Genomic DNA, 16,377 nt, shown 5'->3' with positions numbered 1-16,377 from the left:
AATGGTGATGAGGAACACTTTTGAGAATTAATCCCACTCTTGCACCATCTTAACATCTTTGCTCGTAAAAAAGAGTTGCTTCAAAAGAAAGATATTTTAAATAACTTTCAGATGATGTATAGCTTGTTAATAAAAGTAGGGGTTTGAGTGGTGTTTTGGAAGATGAAATGGTGATGAGGAAGATTTTTGAGAATTGATCCCACTCTGGCACCATCTTAACATCTTTGCTCGTACATGAGACCAATATCAGACGAAATATGTTTAAAATATCTTTCAGATGATGTATAAGTTGTTAATAAAAATAGAGGTTTCAGTGGTATTTTGGAGGATGAAATGGTGATGAGGAAGACTTTTGTGAATTGATCCCACTCTTACACCCTCTTAACATCTTTGCATGTCCAGAAGACATACATCAAACGAAAGATATTTTAAAAAACTTTCAGATGATGTATATTTTGATGATAGAAATGGAGGTATAGGTGGTTTTTTCTAAGTCGGATCATTGATGAGGAGGATTTTTTTTCAGTTTTCCTGCGTGTTTGCTGTCTTAACATCTTTGCTCGTGTATGAAACTTACACCAAATGAAAGATATTTTAAATACCTTTAAGTTGACGTGTAGTTTGTTTTCTAACAAAGAGTTTGATAGGATTTACAAGGGGTTAATGGGTGTAAAATTCGTCATGTTCCCATTCCTGTTCCGGGAGGATGGGGACTTGGGATTTTTTTTAACTGATGGTTTTAAGGTATTTTTAAACGAAAATCATGTTTTTACGTTTAAATAATGATTTTTTTTGTTTTAAAAATAGCACATATCCTCAGCGCTACAAGTCCAAGTTTTTCGCTGGTCTGGTCTGGTCTACCTTTTACCCATTGCCCAATTAGATATTGAGTTGTCACTATGCGCCGCTAGTGGTAGCGGTACACTTGTCGAGATTTTGCAGACAGCTTAGTGTAGCTTTAGTTAAATAAAGTTTGTTTCAGTCAAATTTTATGCTTATTGTATCGTGTAATGTAGTATAATACAGTGACAACAACTATAGCGCGGTAATAACCAACTAAAACTGTTTCAAATTCTTCATTGCAGTGAATAAAAAGTCTATATTCCTAAAACAGATTTCCATTTGCGAGAGGATTAGAGATTTTTTTCACGACGTTTTGCGTAAATTATCAGTTTTTAACTTATTAAATTGTGTGCATTCAGTTGTGAAATAACTGACAAATATATTTTCTACATGTTGTTTTGCAGCATTCTTTATTTTGTCAAGAATTGCTTTTTTTCTGATAAGAAGATGTAAATTTTTATGTTTAGCATAATCTTGTGCTGATTAAAATTGTTGTTGTTTTTGCAATTAAAATGCATCAACTAAAAAGTCCCAATGTAAAATTATTGTATAAATTACCTATCTGTTTAAATTACTATTTTTAGAAAAACATCTGTTTAAAAATTGCTGTGTTTCTTGTAAAAGTTTGACAAGGCTGCAACAAGCTGACCATAAACCACATGATTTCTCTCATGATATTTTGCAGGAAGCTTGCTACTGCTCAGTGTCTTAATGAATTGCCTTCAACGTGTACTAATGGAAAAATATGGTTATATAAATTGGATTTAAAACAAATCTTTCAGTTGAATATTGGTTTGGTGATAAAGTTTTCTCAAAATTCTTCCACCAATGTAAGAAATTATGTCAATTCGTTGTTTGCCGACAGATTTGGAGATTTTGTCATATTGTTAAACTTGTAGGTTGCACATTGTTTAACGGTAACCTATGTTGCCTATTGTTAAACCTATGCTGCATTTTAATAAAGTAATGTTACACATAATGTGCCATACACAGATTTACTTAAGAAAGACATGGGTTGCACATAGATTGGGTTTTTATGGGACAAGATTATTTAATGTATATATTGCTAATTAGACTATATGTTTTTCAATTGACTATGTAAACAATTTTGACAATTTTTTACCTTTTCTACAAAATTTGACAAATTTTGAATTTTTTTTAAAGAAATCAAAAAATAATCACCCTAATGATAATCTGCAAAAAAGTTATTAACAATCTATAAGAAGTGTGGCATTTGTCAACCCTGGAACTTTCCAACAAAATAAAGAGCTAAATTTCCATGACTTGATGAACCATTTGATGAAGTCTTCCCCTTGATATTGTGGAATTAAGAGGTAAGATATTTACACAAAACAAAGTGTATTGCAGGTGCCCCGAAGTTCAATGCTGTCATTAATTATGTTGTTTCAGATTGCTGAATGTTTGAATTAAAGCCACAAAGTTGGATTCTAGCAAGCCAATGGAAATGTACTTTCCAAGTATTTCGTGGAGCCTGCAAATAGCAAGAAGATGCTTTTACAAAACATTCTAAATAATCTGTAAGATAAACTTGAGCGTATTTTTACACATATATATGTAAGGTTAAAAAACTAGATTACTGCCATCATCACCACTACTTGGAGGTGTTATAAGTACAATGTAATGATCATCAATATATTGAAAACTGTCAGTAACCAGACATTATTATTATTAGTTTCTTGGGGTCAGGTACTGGATATACATGTAACCAATGTGCTTATTTTTAAAAATTATAGTAAGTGTGTACCACTTTTTGCAGTGTGGATATGACAGATGCTGGAGATGGTATCAGACAAGTTGCACTGGGATCCCAGAAAGTTTTGCTGCTTCTGTATGCTGGCCAAATCCTGTTTGATTTAAAGAGCTTTTTTATTGTTTACTTCCATTTCTCATTCTGTGTAATAAACAAAATAGCATATTACTGTTTTTGTCACACATAGGTTAACATGCAGAAGCGAGAAGCAAAAATGACTAAAAATCTAATTTTACTAAATTTGTTTAGCAATAGTAAGGATAATTTTGTGTGTTTAAAGGGAATGCCAAAAAAACTATGCATATTTTGTAAGCTGTAATTTTCACAAAAATTGCACTGTCGGTGTGTTCCCGTTTTTTGTCAATTTCCACCTTGTTTTGAAACTGATCCTTACTCTGAGTTGCTGTGTCTTCAAACTCTGAAATGAATTTACTTAGTATTCCAATACAAAGATTACTTTCCTTAGATCTTATGGTAAAAAAATAAATATAAAACAAAAATTACCAGCAGGTCCAGTAATATGATAATATCCAGTTTTGTTGTGTCTTGCATGTATTGCTGATCTGTCATGAAATGTAAAACGTTTTTTCCTTTGCTGTTCAAACACTAACTAAAACTTGACTAAGTATTACAGGAAACAGCAGCAAAAGTATTTTTTTCCAAGTGTGGAGCTGTAATTCTTGACTAAGATTAAAATCAGTTCATTCTGGGTGATTACTTTCTCTAAGTATTACTTATATAAGATATAAAACACGTCTTTGATGCTTCATAAAGGTTAGTTTCAAACAAATTAAGATTCACAAAAGCGGCAGATGAAGTGGTTGACATTTTATAGCCGAATTAAAACAGTTGCGACCGATCTAAATCAATCAACTCAGTAGCCAGGAGGAACAGACAACGCTAAACTGTACCGCTACCACTAGCGGCGCTACGTGCCAACTCAATATCAATGCGCTTGCCATCTTGTGTATGTAGTATCTATGGTTTATCTGTATCACCATAGAGCACTAATACTAGAGGCGACACTCCTAAATATCGGCAGATCGGTCACGCTTGGATGCTCCGGGTAAGATCGCCGATTTCCAGCAATGTACCCTACAGTTTTAAGGCCAAAAGCTGTAAGTAGTGAGCTTAAAACGGCACTCGCGTGTCCCTGATTGTCATTAAACTAACTTTTCAGGGTTATTTATGTCTGTTATATGTATTATAATACCACGAGCTGGAAAAAATTATCATGAAGGCAAAGTTGAAGATAGTGCACACTGTTTTTACGTGCAAGGTCTCATCAGTACCCAGTCTGCAGAACATGGCAGTTCCCGACGAGATCTCGCGCGTGCAGGACCTACATGTCCCGCGTGCGCGCGTGCACGACCCGTAAATTCGCGTGCAAGACCAATTTCAGCAGGCGCAAAGCAAGTAAAAAAGGTCAAGACAGGCCAATTAAATGACTTTGGTGCAAAATTTTCGCGTGCAAATCCCAAAACTTGGCGTGCAAAAATTTTTTTTCCAAAAAAAACGCGCGTGCAGCTGCCTTACTCTGCAGACTGGATCAGTACAGCTGGTTACAAGACATTGGCCCTACCGGGTAGCCACTAAAAATGTGACATACGGAAACGTGAGTTCCGCTTACTTCTATATGGATGTACATGAAAATCACTTTGCAGTAACCAAATAATTGTACTTTCCAAGACAAAGTTTTAAATTTGGTAAATTCTGGTCCAAAATTTGCCTCAATTATTTCAAGGCTGATGTTTTCAAAGAAACCTTTTCTACTTTTGTAACCCTGTAAGAGGTATGTTGTGGTTATTTTAATTCACTGAATTTTAGTACCTTTCCTTATGACATTTTTTATCTGATTTTTTTGTGATTTGAACTATGATTGCATAGCTGAATACAGTTGGGGTGTAAATTCCACACTGTATTTACTCCAAAAAGAGACACATTTTACTATAGGACATGCAAAAACTGTATGGTCTTTCAGAATCCTATTAAACCCAAGCAAATTACAAACCCCAACCTATAGAATATAATTACTGTACTACTTTCTTCAAACAACTGACATTTGTTTGCAAGTACCAATGTTATGACATTTACAGTGAAGGTTTTTTTGCAGTGTGCACCAGAACAAATCTGTTATATTTCAAGTTGATTGAAGACATTTACTCTTGGCAAACAAGCATGTAAATAAATTCAAGAATGGAAATTTAACTGAAGACTTGAACAAAATGTGTACAGTAAAGGTTTTCAAAGGGGGGATTTCACATTGAACAAGAAGATAGAAAACAAATCATTTCGCTTTTGATGTGCAGCATTTTTTATTTTACTTATACATTGCCACTAAAACTATACACTATTTGGGCATATGTTTTTGTTGTTGTTTTAAGACAGTTTCATTAAGGTGGCCAATAAGTTTCAAATAAAATAGAGCTTGATGTTGACTTTTCAGACCACTTTTTGTTGAATTAAAAAAATATAAAATTTAAAGTCTAAACTCCATTGTGCAAGTAGAAATGTATCTTGAATACCATTTTGGCAAAGAGGTATGATAAAATTTCCTGGTGGACAACTTGGCACAAACCATTTATTAGGTTGTTATGTGACACAAAACGAATGGGTCCCCATGCACATATGTGTTGCAAATTGTCTGCAGTAAAAATGTTGGACAAATAAGTCATCAGGTGTAGGCTTACACATGTACTTTGGTACCTTTCGGAACTGACTGGCAGCAATATCGCCAAGTTTAATTGACCAACAGCAGTTAGCCAGGACCACATTATTCCCTTTTCCCTGACACGTTTTGTTTTACTGATATCCTGTTGGAACCTTCAGCTTAATTCTCATCATTTATATCCCCTACGTTTTAAGGAAAGTATAGCTTTATACTCATTTTCGTTTTTTAGACCGTCTAATAACTTAGTTATGTACTGTTTCTAATAATTTCAGTCCCTTTCTACTGTTTTTGTCCATTTCTGCAATGTTCCAATCAATATTAGGTAAGTGGATCCCATTGCTTGTCCTAAACCCCCAAAGCCACATCGAAGTGTGCAAGATATGCACATTTGATACAGATCTTCTTTTTTTTCTTTTTAGTTGTGTTGTATTGGTGTTCACCATGAATGTAGCATAAAACATCTTGGCAATTCATGCAACACCTTACAGATGACCTAGCCATTATTCATTTTAGTTTTACCACCTAGCTTTACTAGTCTGAAAATCACTCCATAAAACACGTATAGTTTAAAGTTACCACTAGCCTGCACCAACCATTTTTAGACAGAGCATAAGCATAGAACGCATATTCATGCTATGAAACTGATTACACTGTAGGAAATTGATGTGTTTTTTGTAACAAAACTTTAACAAACACATAAAAGCGTGATTTTAAAGTTATTGAATCAATATTGTCATAAATTTTGATTTTGTAAATAACTTAAAAAGTTGATCTGATTGAAGAAAACCGTAATGATTTTTGAAATCAGCACCCCAAAATTAGTCAATATCGGTTTTAACATTAAAGACACCAAAAATTGTGTTGGCCAGTGATCAATATCACTGATGATGGCAAACGTGAGTTTTGTTCGGCCTATAATAATTTTTTTTGGCTAGTTGTTTCCAAAACCCTTATTTGAATAAAATCTGACACAATATTATGTTACGTACTTGACCCTCATGAACTTCAAATATGAGGAATTTTTGTTGTTGACACCCAGGCAATGAGTTTCTTTGGAGCACCGTCGGTGGTGCACCGACAAATAGTAGTGTATCTCCCGCAACTTTTAGGAGTTCAGTGTTATTTCATCGTTGTCGTCTATAATTTCTGGACATTTGAAAACTTAAGACGGGTTGGGAAACCTTCCGCAGAGGCCACCAAACATTTTATCATCAATGGTTTCCAAACGTTTGGCGTTGCCGTTTGCCAATTTAACACGGATTTTAACTGAAGGTGTTTACTAGTTTCTTACACAAAACAAGATATAAGAATTAAAGTGCAATTTCGTCCGTAAATTATGAATATGAATGTTTTAAAACACCAAAATTCCGAGCCCTGTTTAAAGATCACTTCCAAAAGCGTGTTGTTGCTGAAACATCAATGCCAATACTCACCCGATCCGTCTGGAAGTCCCCGATTAAAATCGGCTGTGTTACGCAGAATAATGCGTTTCTTATCGGGCGGGATTAGAATCTTTAGAACCTGTGTTATAACACAGCCCGATTGCGGACGGTTTTATCGGTAATGGCAGTGGAGCATTATTAAATTATTAAAAATTTTATTGGCAAATATTATTTTTGCTGTGATAATAATCGCAGGTAAATTGGGTTTTATATCAAAATGGCAGTTAATTGTAAAACAGCAAGACAAAAACAAATGCATTCTAAGCTGTGAAATGAATATGTTAAACACTAAAATGAGCCAAGAATCAAGATTGAAGTACCTGATTGGCATCAAGGTTCTGGCAATGAAGCAATGCAAAGAGACCTTTCAGTGAGAAGAATTTCAAGTTCTTACCTTTATATGAAGCAAAGTGAGGACCAGCACACTGTTGTAGATTGGATTTGAATTGAAATGATTCTCAGTAAGTGGCTGCCTTGTTACTGCCTTTCTAAACTCAACTCTTTCTGTATTTCTGGCTGATGTTATTTTGAATTTTAGCACAGTTAAAACCCCCAATATTGAATATTAACTCTGTTTTATAACACTTAGACTGCTTATTGGTGACTAAACTCAAGCCTCTTTTGTTTAACCCATAATTGTCAAGTCAAATGAGCATACACTTTATCTTTATTTTTTTATTGCAGTTCACCATCCGGAAAAAATGCTTAAAGCTTGAAAAAATCAACAGAAGCATTCCATATCAAAAAAATTGAAGAAAGTCTTTCATTGCGGAAGAATTTTGTCGACAAAAACAGCTCTCTCTTAAAGTGTCAGCAAAATCATTGATGTATACGGCCTGTTACTTGCCTCACAGGAGAAAATTGTATGTCGAGATATGCACCACATACTTTAGTTTTACATGAATCAAATCGGAATATGTGTTATTTCTTTTCCACTGTTCTACCTGCCTGCAAGTTTATTTATTAGTTCTTATACCCAAATTAAGAATTTGTATTCAAACATTTGTAGGCGTTGATATTATTATGATTATGGTCTCATGTAAATTCTGAGAATGTTTTGCACTCTGATGTAGAATCGTACAGTAAACGTGATTCATCAGACATAAATTGAGAACCTCTAGTTTTGACCAGTAGTCTGCATGATAGCATGTTGTAACAATTGGGTGGTTCAACCTCATCTTTCACATGATATCCGGTTTAATTTTCTTGATAATTCAGCAAATCATTACATTTTCAGCTGTGCAATATTGTTTCACCTTTTTGTTTTATTTTAGTCTGTTTACTTAAAGATCCTTGTTTAGTATGTTCTATGTACTTGTAAATGCAGGTTTTTAACTGACCAATCAACCAATTGCTGTGAATGTAATTATTTATTTCTGCTTTCATATAACTATGGGACTCAACTTGAAAATGTTGAAGTGTGGAAATTGGGTTCATAAGGTGCTTTTTCCATCAATAAAGTGTTGTCCTCACTGTGCATTTGGTGTTTCATCATTTTCATTAGTACAGGCTTTAACGTGTTTGAGACCACTAACGGCTTGAGGTATATGTAAACGGTTTTTACACGCCAACTCGAAACAACATTCAGTAAACGCTTGCAAAATATCGTTAAAATCTGATCATAACGTCGAAAATGAGAGGCGTACATCGTAAGCGAATACATGACATAACCGCTTTAAATATGATTTTTGCGCTGTCGAATTATGTAGCCTATAAAAGCTCCAGATGACAAACGGTTTAAGGTAAACGCAAACGGTTTTTACAGGTCAACTATAAAATACATCTAGTAAAGCCATACAAAATATCGTTAAAATCTAATCATAACCTCGAAAATGAGAGGCGTGCATCATAAGCGAACGCAGGACATGACCGCTTTAAAATTGATTTTTGCGCTGTCGAATTATGTAGCCTATAAAAGCTCCAGATTTTAAACGATTTAAGATAAACACAAACGGTTTTCACAGGTCAACTCTAAAATACATTCAGTAAAGGCATACAAAATATCGTTTAAATCGGATCATAACCTCGTAAATGAGAGGCGTGCATCATAAGCGAACGCAGGACATGACCGCTTCAAAAATGATTTTTGGGCAGTCGACCAATCTAGCCTATACAAGCTCCAGATTTTAAACGGTTTAAGATAAACACAAACGGTTTTCACAGGTCAACTCCAAAATACAGCTAGTAAACGCATACAAAACATCGTTTAAATGTGATAATAACTTTAAACCGTTTAAAATCTGGAGCCTGTACATGCTATATAGGCAGACCGCGCAAAAATCATTTTACAGCGGTCATGCCCTGTGTTCGCTTATGATGCACGCCTCTCATTTGCGAGGTTATGATCAGATTCAAACGACATTTTGTATGCCTTTACTGGATGTATTTTAGAGTTGACCTGTGAAAACCGTTTGTGTTTATCTTAAACCGTTTAACATCTGGAGCTTGTATACCATTGGTTGACTGCGCAAAATTCATATTTAAAGCGGTCACGCCCTGCATTCGCTTATGATGCACGCCTCTCATTTACGAGCTTATGATCAGATTTAAACGATATTTTGTATGTCTTTACTGGATGTATTGTAGAGTTGACCTGTGAAAACCGTTTGTGTTTATCTTTAACCGTTTAAAATCTGGAGCTTCTATAGTCTACATAATTCGACAGCGCAAAAATCATTATTAAAACGGTCACGCCCTGCATTCGCTTATGATGCACGTCTCTCATTTACGAGGTTATGATCAGATTTAAACGATATTTTGTATGCCTGTACTGGATGTATTTTAGAGTTGACCTGTGAAAACCGTTTGTGTTTATCTTTAACCGTTTAACATCTGGAGCTTGTATACCATTGGTTGACTGCGCAAAAATCATATTTAAAGCGGTCACTCCCTGCATTCGCTTATGATGCAAGCCTCTCATTTTCGAGGTTATGATCAGATTTAAACGATATTTTGTATGCCTTTACTGGATGTATTTTAGAATTGACCTGTGAAAACCGTTTGTGTTTATCTTAAACCGTTTGTCATCTGGAGCTTTTATAGGCTACATAATTCGACAGCGCAAAAATCATTTTTAAAGCGGTCATGCCCTGCGTTCGCTTATGATGCACGTCTCTCATTTACGAGGTTATGATCAGATTTAAACGATATTTTGCAAGCGTTTACTGAATGTTGTTTCGAGTTGGCGTGTAAAAACCGTTTACATATACCTCAAGCCGTTAGTGGTCTCAAACACGTTAAAGCCTGTACTAATGAAAATGATGAAACACCAAATGCACAGTGAGGACAACACTTTATTGATGGAAAAAGCACCTATGAACCCAATTTCCACACTTCAACATTTTCAAGTTGAGTCCCATAGTTATATGAAAGCAGAAATAAATAATTACATTCACAGCAATTGGTTGATTGGTCAGTTAAAACCTGCATTTACAAGTACATAGTACATACTAAACAAAGATCTTTAAGTAAACAGACTAAAATAAAACATAAAGGTGAAACAATATTGTACAGCTGAAAATGTAATGATTTGCTGAATTATCAAGAAAATTAAACCGGATATCATGTGAAAGATGAGGTTGAACCACCCAATTGTTACAACATGCTATCATGCAGACTACTGGTCAAAACTAGAGGTTCTCAATTTATGTCTGATGAATCACTTCACTGTCCGATTCTACATCAGAGTACAAAACATTCTCAGAATTTACATGAGACCATAATCACCATGGAGGTAAAATAATATCAACACCTACAAATGTTTGAATACAAATTCTTAATTTGGGTATAAGAACTAATAAATAAACTTGCAGGCAGGTAGAACAGTGGAAAAGAAATAACACATATTCCGATTTGATTCATGTAAAACTAAAGTATGTATGGTGCATATCTCGACATACAATTTTCTCCTGTGAGGCAAGTAACAGGTCGTATACATCAATGATTTTGCTGACACTTTAAGAGAGAGCTGTTTTTGTCGACAAAATTCTTCCGCAATGAAAGACTTTCTTCAATTTTTTTGATATGGAATGTTTCTGTTGTTTTTTTCAAGCTTTAAGCATTTTTCCCGGATGGTGAACTGCAATAAAAAAATAAAGATGAAGTGTATGCTCATTTGACTTGACAATTATGGGTTAAACAAAAGAGGCTTGAGTTTAGTCACCAATAAGCAGTCTAAGTGTTATAAAACAGAGTTAATATTCAATATTGGGGGTTTTAACTGTGCTAAAATTCAAAATAACATCAGCCAGAAATACAGAAAGAGTTGAGTTCAGAAAGGCAGTAACAAGGCAGCCACTTACTGTGAATCATTTCAATTCAAATCCAATCTACAAGCCCTCATATGACAGTGTGCTGGTCCTCACTTTGCTTCATACAAAGGTAAGAACTTGAAATTCTTCTCACTGAAAGGTCTCTTTGCATTGCTTCATTGCCAGAACCTTGATGCCAATCAGGTACTTCAAATCTTGCTCATTTTAGTGTTTAACATATTCATTTCACAGCTTAGAATGCATTTGTTTTTGTCTTGCTGTTTTACAATTAACTGCCATTTTGATACAAAACCCAATTTACCTGCGATTATTATCACAGCAAAAATAATATTTGCCAATAAAAAACAAATTTAATGCTTCACTGCCATTACCGATAAAACCGTCCGCAATCGGGCTGTGTTATAACACAGGTTCTAAAGATTCTAATCCCGCCCGATAAGAAACGCATTATTCTGCGTAACACAGCCGATTTTAATCGGGGACTTCCAGACGGATCGGGTGCAATACTAGAAGTTGCGTTTGATGTCTTTTTGTCCGCTAAGCGGCGCCAGTAAACTGTCATTTCTTATGCATGGCGCTTCAGATTTACTAAACCTTTATTATTAAATAATGTTTGGAATAAAAATGATAACCTTTGTAACAGAACATAAAAATGTCAACTTTTATTGACAATGGGAGTGTGGTAAATCGTTGTCACAAATATACCAAGTTATTTCACAATTATATATTTTTGATAGATTTCTTAGGTAAGATATAGAAGTCCTAAAATAGGCTAAAACAGGCAACTTTTAAAACAAGAACTCAAATGTCATTTACAAAAACGACAACAATGACTTTCGTAGTGATTGTGTTTCAGACACGTTACATGTCAGTGTAATATCAGACAGAAAATGTTTTTAGGATTTCATTTCATGCTTAGAAAACAAACAATAATGTCTCATAATCTCTGCTGTATTCTATGATACAATTTTTTGGCTGCTGAGAAAACTTTTTGGAAAAAACCACAGGTTTGCATATTACATTTCTTAAAAAACATTAAGGGCAGTGGTGTCCAGCCAGTGAGCCGCGTGGTATTTTTTTAAATGACTCATATTGGCAACTTAATAGCCTACGTAATTTATGGCGAACTTTCATTCCGAAAAATTGGCACTTATTGTTTGCTTTATGTCTTTGTTAATAAAGTAGTAATACACAACTGTTCAAGTTACTTTTATTGCGTCACAATGCGCATTGTTACGCATCATAATTTATACCTTATTGTTACGTCACAATCTGACTCGTGCTTCAAGAGTCAGTCGGTAATGTTTCTTGGTTCATTGAAATACATCTGCATGGCATCAGAGACTCGCGCAAAACGCATTTAGCAGAAAAACATCTTCCGCACTCTGCAGTGATATAGATTATGCCAAACAGGAAATAAAAAGCAAGTAACGCCAACAGAACTTTCCAAGAAAGGTTGACACGTGACTTTAAATCCCCTGTAAGATCAGTAATTTCTGACAGCCATATGGAAAAATCGCGTCACATTGCTCCATCGTCCATCTCACCGAATATTGCCAAACTTGTTAGAGAAAAACAGTGCCAAACTTCACATTGAAATGTCGACGAGTGGGAAAAACTTTGTTGACTTAACTATATCTTGGTGTGTTTATTGTTCTTATAACTGTAAACGAGGATAATACACATTTCTAAGATTAGAATTTCGGTATGAGGATTTTAATTAGAAATTATAAGACAGCTATTTCTAAGATTCCAAATTAGCCAGTAACACTCAAGTGGCCCGCGCATCCATTCGTAAACCCCATGTGGCCCTTTTGCCAAAAAAGTTTGGACACCCCTGATTTAGGGCATGCGTTTATTATAGTTATCATTAGTTGTACTAATCTTGCAACCGTGTTGTTTCCGCATTACAGTTCGGAGTGACAAGCAAATATGTTCAAAATTGTAAGGAAAAGTTGACACTGTGTTCCCTGCATTGTTGGGTCCCTTTGTTAAAAGCATCATGGTACCGTTATCTCTGTGTCAGACAAAAGCTCAAGGAGAACAATAGTTTCGTTGTCCCGTATCAAGTTTTCGACTCGCCGTGTTTTCATTATCATTTGCACACCTCTAGCTCTGTTTAGCGTTATCTGTCGCTATTTGTTTGTAAGGGTGGAGCTACAAACATTATGTGACATTTTTGCGTTGTATTGTATTGGTGGTACCCGGAAGTTTGACAACCTCAAAAGTCGATCTTGAGTCAAAAAGTTTCGACACATCGCTCTACGCTAACACGTACACTTACTTCGTATAAGTTTTTTAGCAAAATCGATAAAATATAGCTAGTAACGATTTCAGGAAAGTTGTCAGGTATAAAATTTTCTACAACTTTAGTTACCATAATGCACCTAAGAAATGACGTCATTTCGCTTATATTTTTTAATTCAATTGGTTTTGGTTTTGATGATAATTTTTTTTTTTTTTCGTCAAAAAAACCATTCGTCAAAACAGCGCTACGTGTGTTTATGCGATCACTCAACTTATTTTTATTCTTCAATGCACTACATGCTAGGGTTGGCCCGATACCAATATTTTGAACCGATACCGATACCCGATATTTTACCCCAAAAGTACTGCGATCCGATACCGATACCCGATACTTTGCAAACAAGCAAAAACATTTTCAAATTGATGTATTTGTAATGTGTTTTCCCATCACAGTTAATTTAACAACACACTCAGTCTAATAAATCACTTAAGGCCGTAAAATGCCCAGGTCTGGTAAAGACTCTTTGGCAAATCAGCTGGCGAGCTAACGATGCCCTAACGACGGTGGTGCATTGGAGGCATAACTAACGATTGGTGCAGTTGTTGTTACGCATCTGATCACGTGATTACGTTTATGCTACGCGCTTTGCAACGTCTTAATTGCGTCTATTGTTTGTAACGTCTTACCGGCGTTAATGTTTTACGACTTTGACAACAAAAAACATTTAACGATCATGGCTTTAGGCAGAGAATGGGATTGTCTGTTAATATCCCCAAAACAGTGAAGGAATCCAAAAACATATGACGTTTGGGTCATTTCTTAACGCCAACTTTTGTATTGCAAAATCGCAGGTAGTTTAATTGGGATTTAAAAGTTCACCTAACGGCATAGAAAATAATTTGTCACTGATAACACTAGGAATGTCTAAATACACTTGGCCATACAAATTAAACACCTGCCGTTTCGAAACTTATGCTTACAAACGTCTACAATGAACTTTGTGCGTTGTGACGCTCGCTCGCAATTAACGCGGGCCTAAAAAACGTGTTACGGCATTAAGTCGCTGTAGCGATTTAGGTCATCATATTTCATTAAATCCAAAACGAACGCGTTTTTTAGTTGTAGTCCCATAAATATTTTATCACAGCCGATGGTTGTTGTTTTTTGCCTCCTTTCAATTTCAATTTTACACATGATAAAGTCTCAAAAAAAGTATCGGTACTTGTACCGATACCGCTAAAGTATCGGACGAGTACCGATACTGCTCGAAGCATCGGGTATCGGCGCCGATACAGTACTATCGGGCCATCCCTACTACATGCTGATTTTTTTTTGTTTGGTTTCAAATCTAACTATTTGCAAAGTTAACAGTTAACTGACTTATGTAGTGTTTCCCAAATGGTTGTATCCATATTGTATTCACAAGTTGTTTGTAAATTGCATGTTTAAAATTTTAACACAACTTCACAAAGTTTATTAGCAATCAACAATTCCAGGTATATCATAGATACTTTGCACAGTCTTTTCTGTATTTGTTGTCCATTAAGTTGGTCAGGTTCCATCATTATTTAACAAATGTAGATGCATTTGAGAGACACTTCAATCAAATTTTAGGTCCGGAAGCATAGCTTAATTTTAATACAAAAGCGCTATTTCGGCCATTGCTTTTTTGAGTAATAACTGTTGTTGTCACTGATACTAAAGCTAAATGACTCCTATAACATTACGCCTACATTAAAACAAATCAAGGCAAATAGCTGTCTCCAACCACACACTCTTGCCAACTTCAGTTAAACACACGTTATTCTGTGAATAAGCACTTCTCAAGTTGAGGCCCTCATAACGTTTGCCTGATCCTAAAATAGACTACAAACAGCAAATGATTCAATGAAAATTAAAAAAATACGTTTTTCCCACCAACTGATAAATTGCCCACCAATTGACAAATAGGCATAGGCATCCTAACAAACTGTTTGCGCAGTGATATTTACTTTGTTGAGCAGGAGAGCGAGCGCTTATTGACAGGAGAGCGAGCGCTTTACGTTTCTCTCTGCGACTTGCCTTTTTTTTCTTTTTACGACCTTCCTTTGTCGATTCAACCTTGTAATGAATCTCAAAGCTTCATAAACAGCACGGATAGGCTTGATGCTGAATGCTGCAAAGATTGTGTAGTATTTGCGATTTCTGGTTCCGCTTTAGCTGTAGTGTGCAGAGAGACGTGGCATTTGCGGTCGTGTAAAGAGAACTAGCGTTCGACAAACAACAGTTCTTAGCACTTGGGCGGTAATCTGGCCTGTGAAAATGTGCAACCAATATTTGTTTCCTAACCGCGTGCCATTTGTGTTACTACAGAACGTTTGAAAAGCCCGATGTTTTCCGAAGAAAACTTTGGTGTCCATTTAGTTACAAAATAGATTTTCTGAGGTAGCTTGATGGTGTCAAACGTAATGAGTAGCCTAGCCCTACAGTTTTTGTGTAACTTTACAAAAACATAATTATTACCAACAATTAACTACCTTATTATGACCGCAGTAGTAGGCCTAATCCTCTCCAAACAGCCTAAAACTGCAATCAATTATTTACTTCAATGCGGTTTCAGGAACAACAAGCTACTGCAAGGAAGCGATCTTTCGGACAAACTTACGCAGGGATTGGAATTTTGGTGCTTAGTATAAATAGTACACAGAATTTATGGACGAGGCGATTCATGAAACTAATACTCTTGCAAATCTGCATAACGTTATGGCTACGTAGCCCCAGTGTACACTTAATGACGACAACTTTTGCAACATAACGAAAAACGCTTCCAAATCTCTCCGCTTTAATAAGTAACGGCGTAGTCTAAAATTAACAAAGAGTATTAACGTGACTGCCTGGATATTTGTCTCTTACTAATATTGGGTGCACTAGTTATGAATATGCAAGATAAATAGTTGTAATGGTGGCAATTAAGATGTTTTCCGAGAAATAAATAAGCAAAGATCAGGGCACTTTTAATCTGTTTGTTTTAAAGATATAACTAAATGGAGATACGTAGCCTATGTTAAACTAGAACGTCTCTTCTATGTGTTTGCAGCTTTGTTGCAATTGTAACCTATAATGCACACCTTTTGTGTCCTAATTATTATTAT

At 35.4% G+C, this 16,377-nt stretch overlaps 3 long non-coding RNA genes across 4 annotated transcripts; 2 read left to right on the top strand and 1 right to left on the bottom strand.

The window, feature by feature from the left end:
• The first annotated feature begins 1,554 nt into the window (after positions 1–1,554).
• Positions 1,555–2,782, top strand: LOC145220148 (uncharacterized). 2 transcript variants are annotated; one of them, XR_013858010.1, is made up of 4 exons: positions 1,555–1,673; positions 2,008–2,177; positions 2,254–2,381; positions 2,621–2,782. It is a non-coding gene; the product is annotated as an uncharacterized LOC145220148 (long non-coding RNA). The 2 variants fall into 2 exon arrangements; XR_013858009.1 differs by having other exon boundaries at positions 2,008–2,381.
• A 4,107-nt stretch (positions 2,783–6,889) lies between these two features.
• LOC145220505 (uncharacterized) lies at positions 6,890–8,204 on the top strand. Its single transcript, XR_013858204.1, has 2 exons — positions 6,890–7,188; positions 7,412–8,204. It is a non-coding gene; the product is annotated as an uncharacterized LOC145220505 (long non-coding RNA).
• Positions 8,205–10,002: 1,798 nt separating this feature from the next.
• On the bottom strand, positions 10,003–11,605 carry LOC145220293 (uncharacterized). Its single transcript, XR_013858088.1, has 2 exons — positions 11,029–11,605; positions 10,003–10,805 (listed from the first exon to the last, which is right to left on the bottom strand). It is a non-coding gene; the product is annotated as an uncharacterized LOC145220293 (long non-coding RNA).
• Positions 11,606–16,377: the final 4,772 nt, after the last annotated feature.

The sequence above is a fragment of the Phallusia mammillata genome, chromosome 3 (assembly GCF_965637545.1).
Source record: "Phallusia mammillata chromosome 3, kaPhaMamm4.hap1.1, whole genome shotgun sequence".
Lineage (NCBI taxonomy): Eukaryota > Metazoa > Chordata > Ascidiacea > Phlebobranchia > Ascidiidae > Phallusia > Phallusia mammillata.
This window is presented reverse-complemented; position numbering and strand designations above follow the sequence as displayed.